The sequence below is a fragment of the Nematolebias whitei genome, chromosome 12 (genome assembly GCF_014905685.2).
Source record: "Nematolebias whitei isolate Nwh7 chromosome 12, NemWhi1, whole genome shotgun sequence".
Lineage (NCBI taxonomy): Eukaryota > Metazoa > Chordata > Actinopteri > Cyprinodontiformes > Rivulidae > Nematolebias > Nematolebias whitei.
Genome location: NC_056509.1, coordinates 8,966,116 through 8,972,616, shown reverse-complemented (window position 1 = coordinate 8,972,616; position 6,501 = coordinate 8,966,116). Strand labels below are relative to the sequence as shown.

Here is a 6,501-nt window from a genome sequence, read left to right as displayed (position 1 = left end):
GGTGGTGCAGTGGGCAGCTATTGAAAGCGCCCGGGGGACATTTTGGGGATGAGACGTGCTGCCCAGAGACGCCACGTGATGTGCAGTGACTGGGGATCGAACCTGGGACTTTCGGGTCCCAAGCCAGCTGCCCTGCCTCTACACCATCTCGGCCCCAATATACAAAGTATATATATATATATATAAGTATATATATATATATATATATATATAGAGAGAGACATATTTATATAGACAGATATAAATTTATATTGATAGGGATATATATAGTATTGGGAGAGTGGTGGAGCAGAGGTTGGAGAGGTGGGCCTGTGATCTGAATTTATACCTGTATAAATAAATGGTAAATGATAAAAAAAAATATATATATAGATATAGATTTATATAGATAGTTATAAAATTATATAGATAGATAGAGATTTATATAAAGAAATATATGGATTTATATAAGGAAGCTCCAGTGTTACTGTACAGGCTGACAGCTAATTGGCTGCAATCATGTTCCCACGTTGATTAGGCACTGGTCTGGAGGACCAGGCCTCGAGGCTTTGGGAGCATCAGAGCCTGATAAACTCTGTGTGTCAGTGATGCAAGCCCAGAGTGGTGGTCCTGTGGGGGAAAGTTTAGTAGCAGCAAGAGGAAAAAGAGGGTGAAGAAGAGAAGAAACAGAAGTGAAATGAGAAGCAGGTGTCATCAGACGGACACAGAGAAACAGGTGCAGGAAAAATGTTAACTGGGCAAAAAACACAAGTTTAACTTGAAACATTCCAATTTATCTGAGACCCTAGAGAACGGAGACACAGTGACAGATATTAGGACTCTTAGACCAAAGCTGCTGATTGAGCATCCATTTTGAAAGAAGTCCTTGTATGTTCCAACTTTTACTCATAGCTCTGCTCCGATGAACTCAGGATTGACACTAATTATCCATAATGACCAGCGGAAAAACAGCAGCAGATTGGAAATCTGGAGAATATAAGCATGATGATAGAAAGTGACTGAAAGGCATGTGTGTTTTAAATGTTTCTGCAGCGGTTATCAGCAGAAACATCTGAGGGTCAGACGAGGGGAATGTGGGAGTGTGTGTGTCGTAAAACTGTCTATGTGAGTGTGAGCCTAAAAGCATATTTTTAAAAAAGTCTGTTGTTTTAAGAATTGTTTTTGACAGCTAACACTTTACTGGAGTAGTTTCACGATGAATATTTAAAAAAGGGTCATGGTGGAAAAATATTGAAACTTTATTTGAGCCCTGCAGGAATATTGTTTTATTAGCAGTAAGTTACAGGCTGTGAAAGTTAGCATACAGCATATCCTGATGCATGCTCCATAATCCAGGTAGAAAAATAAAAAAAAAGTTCAATCTGGTCCTCTGGACATTCAAAAAAACAAAACAAAGCAAATCAACAAAAAAATGTAGAAATGTTTCGTCTCTCATCTGAGAGACTTCCTCAGTCTGAGGTGCTGTATTCAGCTCAGTCTCTTAAATAGCACCTTCTCAGAGTGGATCAACCAGTTTTGCTGCTGACAACCAAAACCAGCTGATCACATGCTCAAGAAGGACCATCAGCCCAACAATGGATCATTAGCACACTGATGGCTGTTTACTATTCACAGAGGGCTGAGTGATACTAGCAATCACAGCATTGTAAGAGGGGGACAGTTGAACCCGGAGGCCTCCACCCCTGTTTAATGATGGACGGTTTCTTTTCACAAAGATGGCCTCCTTTACTTCTCTCTCAAACCCTTGTTCCTCTCTGTCCAGGATGTGAACATCTTCATCCCTGAAAGAGTGACCGCTGGCCTGGAGATGAGTGTAGACCGCAGAGTCCTGGCCTGATGATGTTGATCTTCTGTGCTGGGCCATCCTTTTGACCAGTGGCTGTTTAGTTTCCCCGATGTAAGACTGATCACAGCCCTCCTGACACTGAACAGCATACACAACATTACTCTGTTTGTGCCGGGGGACTGGATCTTTGGGATGAACCAGTCTTTGCCGTAATGTATTTTGGGGTTTAAAAGCCACTGGGACGTTATGTTTAGAAAATAAACGTCTCAGTTTCTCTGATACTCCCTCAACATATGGAATGACCAGTGGTCTGGGTCTGGGTTCCTCCTTTTCACCTGTTGGCTGACTGGAGTCCTGTTTGGGTTTCTTCTCTGCTTTCAGGAAGGCCCAGTTAGGATATCCACATTGCTCTAGAGCCTGTCTTGTGTGGGATTTCTCCTTCTGCCTGGCTCCTGAGCTAGTGGGGATGCTGTCTGCTCTGTGATACAGAGTCCTGATGACTCCTAACTTGTGCTCCAAAGGGTGATGGGAGTCAAACTGCAAATATTGGTCTGTGTGGGTGGGTGACATTTGCAAACTGAGGTGTACCGCAAACCCACCCACACAGACCAGTATTTGTCATCATCAGGCCAGGACTCTGCAGTCTACACTCATCTCCAGGCCAGCGGTCACTCTTTCAGGGATGAAGATGTTCACATCCTGGATAGAGAGGAATGATGGTTTGAGAGACGAGTAAAGGAGGCCATCTTTGTGAAAAGAAATCGTCCATCATTAAACAGGGGTGGAGGCCTCCAGGTTCAACTGTCCCCCTCTTACAATGCTGTGATTGCTAGTATCACTCAGCCCTCTGTGAGTAGTAAACAGCCATCAGTGTGCTAATGAGCCATTGTTAGGCTGATGGTCCTTCTTGAGCATGTGATCAGCTGGTTTTGGTTGTCAGCAGCAAAACTGGTTGATCCACTCTGAGAAGGTGCTATTTAAGAGACTGAGCTGAATACAGCACCTCAGACTGAGGAAGTCTCTCGGATGAAAGATGAAACATTTCTACTATTTTTTTTTGCTTTATTTTATATTTTTAAATGTCCAGAGGACCAGATTTAACTTTTTTAGATATAGTTTAAATCTTTATCCGTTAATATCAAAACCAACAAGAATTACAACTCATAGTGCTACAATAATCGATATTATTTTCACAAATGTAACAAATGGGGATGTGATGGGAGGTATTTTAATGAGTGATTTGAGTCCAGAGGACCAGATTTAACTTTTTTAGATTAGCATACAGCAGTTTGAGTGAAGCTTTGTATTTAGTAATTATCAGCTGTTAGATGCCCATAAAGATTTGTTAGGTTGTAAACGTAAAGCACCTCATGTAAAAATGTAGTAAAGACTAAAAATGTCTATGTGAAGAATTTTACAATTCTTGTAGGTATTTAGCTAATGCTAATGTTAGCCAGTTGAGTAAAATGGCCGTTCTTCATTAATCTGACATTTTGTGTCTTAAAACAAATTCAAATTAACTAAAAGGAGAGGCTGATAACTACTGCATAAAATTACACATTTATTATGCTGTGAAAGAGAACAACTGTTCATTGTGATTATTTGTCTGTGTTAGCTATTTGGGTTAGCATAAATATTTTTTCACGTCTGTATTTAGGGCAGCACGGTGGCGCAACTGGTAGAGCTGCTGCCTCTCAGCGAGCAGGTCCCCGGTTCAAATCCCGGTCTGGGGGCCTTTCTGGATGGAGTTTGCATGTTCTCTCCGTGCTGCGTGTGTTTTCTCTGTGTACTCTGGTTTCTTCCTACAGAGCCTAACATGCAGGCTGACTGGCAACTCAAAATTGTCTCTAGGTGTGAATGAGAGTGAATGGTTGTTTGTCTCTATGTGTCTCTGTGATGGACTGAAGACCTGTCCAGGGTGTACCCAGCCTCTTGCACAATGATGCTTGGATATGGGCACCAGTGACCCCCACGACCAAAAAAGGAAGAAGTGGGTAAAGATAATGGATGGATGGATGTCTATAATTCTCTGGACAATTTTTAAACCAGTATCTTTTTTCTCTATTTATTCTGCATTCTTTCACCATTCTGACAGAAATGCTGATAAACCCATGCTATATCACTGGATGGATGTTGATATATCAAAAATAAAAAGGCTTAGCTTGAATAACGATTCTCCCAAAAGTTTTATTTTATTCAGTGTTTACAGTTTTTTCTCAATTATTACCCGTTACAGTACATAATTAAAGGTTAATGTGGACTGGACCAAGATAAAATGAGACAGACCCAGAACAATAGTCAAATGAGAGCGATCATGCTACATTATCTGCTCCATAATATACAACCACCAGAAAGGAAGCTGTAAAAATATTTTTTCAAAAATATGTTTGTTTGTTTGTTTTTACCAAAAATGCATTTTTTGTGGGGGCTGAAGGTGTAAATGCTGCAGAAAACATTTAGTTGGACTTTGATGCCAGATTACTGGCATAAACAAGAAACAATTTATCTTATCTGAAGATGGGTTGCAACAAAAAGAAAGCGTCCAGAGGACCGTTGGATTTTCTACCTGAATTACTGAGCTTGAATCAGGATGGGTTGCAGAGATAATGGTTTGTTAAAGACGGGAGCTGGTTGCGGACCACCGGATCTGGAAACCCCCTCCAGCCCACGTCTTTACCCCCGGCTCGAACCTCCCTCAGAAGTGGCAACTATACTAATCAATAAATCAAAGAAATGTCAATTAAGTTTTATCAATTATATTAAAAAAGGCAGGAAAAGATTACAATTTTATAGCGCTGGACTCTACAGTCTGAGACGCGTTCACAGACCCGGAAGAAGAGCCCCGATGTCTCGTGTTTTTACTCCTTTATAGGGTCCTAGACTCCGCCTTTGCAGAAGGGGAGCTCAACCTATCAGTGTATGAGGGGGCGTGGCTAAGTGTGATCTCAGTGATCTTATGTGGTTCTGACGTGTTAGGAAAATATGAGACAGTGCTTCAAAAGCCTTTCTACGTGATATGGCAAGCCGATTAAACTATTTCTTGACTGATATTGAAATCCCAGGGAGACTCTTTTTAGAGTTGCTGGCCCAGTTTAACCCAGTCAGAACCGGGTCATAATTTCATTATAATCCCATCTCTGAGGAGATCAAAACCATAGGACCAGTCTAGATTAAAAATATCTTAACAGGTTCAAGGGAAGAATCACAGGCATTCAACACTCCCCAGCTCATGCTGGGGGATCCCAAGGTGTCCCCGGACCAAAGAGGATATGTAGGCCATGCAGTAAGTTCTGGTTCTGCTACATAGTCTTCTCCCAGTGGAATGTGCCTTAAACAACTTCAAGGGTGCATCCTAATTAAATGCCTGAACCACCTCAACTGACTCCTTTTGATGAGGAGGACCAGCTGATCTACTCTGAGCTCCCACTGGAAGACAAATCTCCTCAATTCCAGCCACCAGATAGAGAAAGCTCATTTCAGCTGCTTGTACCAGATCTAACGGGCCAGATTAACCCCTGCCCAGATTAAACCTGGGTATACTTTGGCCAAGGCCAGAGTATATCCTGAAGGATAAACTGTCCTAAACCAAACTGTACTTGGGGGTGTAAAATAACCTAGGCCAGTCTACACCCCTCCAGGACAGAATTTATAAATGCATCATTTGGCTTGAGGTGTACACCTCCGGCCAAATGTTGAGTTTTAAGATTTAAGTCAGTCAGCTTTCTTACTAAACTTACCTGACAAAGATGAACACCCAATAAAATATTGAAAAATTAAGTAATTCCTGTTCATATTTGCTCAACACTACTGGTACTATGGGGGTATAATTTGGCCTGAAGGGTATGAATAAGCCTAGGCCATTTAATGCCCCAGAGTATAAATTGGACTAGGCCATTTTATATCCAGGCTATCATTTAGCCTAGGTCCCTTTAACCCCAGGTATAGTCCAGACTATGACTATGGACTGTTACTGTCTAGTTCTTTGTCATGACCATAGGTGAGGCTTGGAGTGTAGACAGACCAGAAAATCAAAAGCTTTAGTTTTCAGCTTATTTCCAGACGAGAGCTGTTGCCTTCGTACTGCAGACGATGAACAGGTTACATCACTTGTTTCAGGGAAGCAGAAAAGAATGGTAAGATTGACATTTTGTCATTGGCAGAGTAAAGTTGATTAAATTTGGCAGGCCAACTCAAGCAGCAATGGTCTGTCGCACATTTATGATGGTGTCCGTTGAATCCCACACAGAGCTGAAGAGGAAAGATGGGAAGAAGCAAAGAATGGCCAGTTTGGAAGATGTTTCCTGTAGATGACAGAACCACACCTGCACCCTCAGGTTTTTCCTTCCCTTCATGCGGGGGTGTGGGGTCGGGGGGGTGGGGGGGTTGGAGCTAATCTTGGCAAAGATACACAACCAAGGCTTGCAGAGACTTTTTAGTGTATTTTAATTGTGTACTTACTTGAAGCGTTGTACGATGTTCATGTTTTTGCAGAATGAAGTCCGAGTTCTGTAAATTGCCATTTCAACATTGATAGAAGCCACACTGTCAGCTGTACATGAGTGGACCGCTGTTCTAGTCTAAAACACGAGTCTGCAGTCTAACTCTTAAATATGAGAAATGAGAAGTCGGCATAACTGTGACCAGCAGACATTTTGACAAAGATGTGTGTGTTTGTGTGTGTGTGTTGGGGGGGGGGGGGGGGGGGGGGGGGGGTG

General features: G+C 42.1%; 1 protein-coding gene across 1 annotated transcript in view; it reads left to right on the top strand.

Moving 5' to 3' along the window:
* emilin1a (elastin microfibril interfacer 1a) overlaps nt 1–6,501 on the top strand; it is a 135,386-nt gene that overhangs the window by 51,312 nt on the left and 77,573 nt on the right. The gene's annotated exons all lie outside the window — the stretch shown is intronic.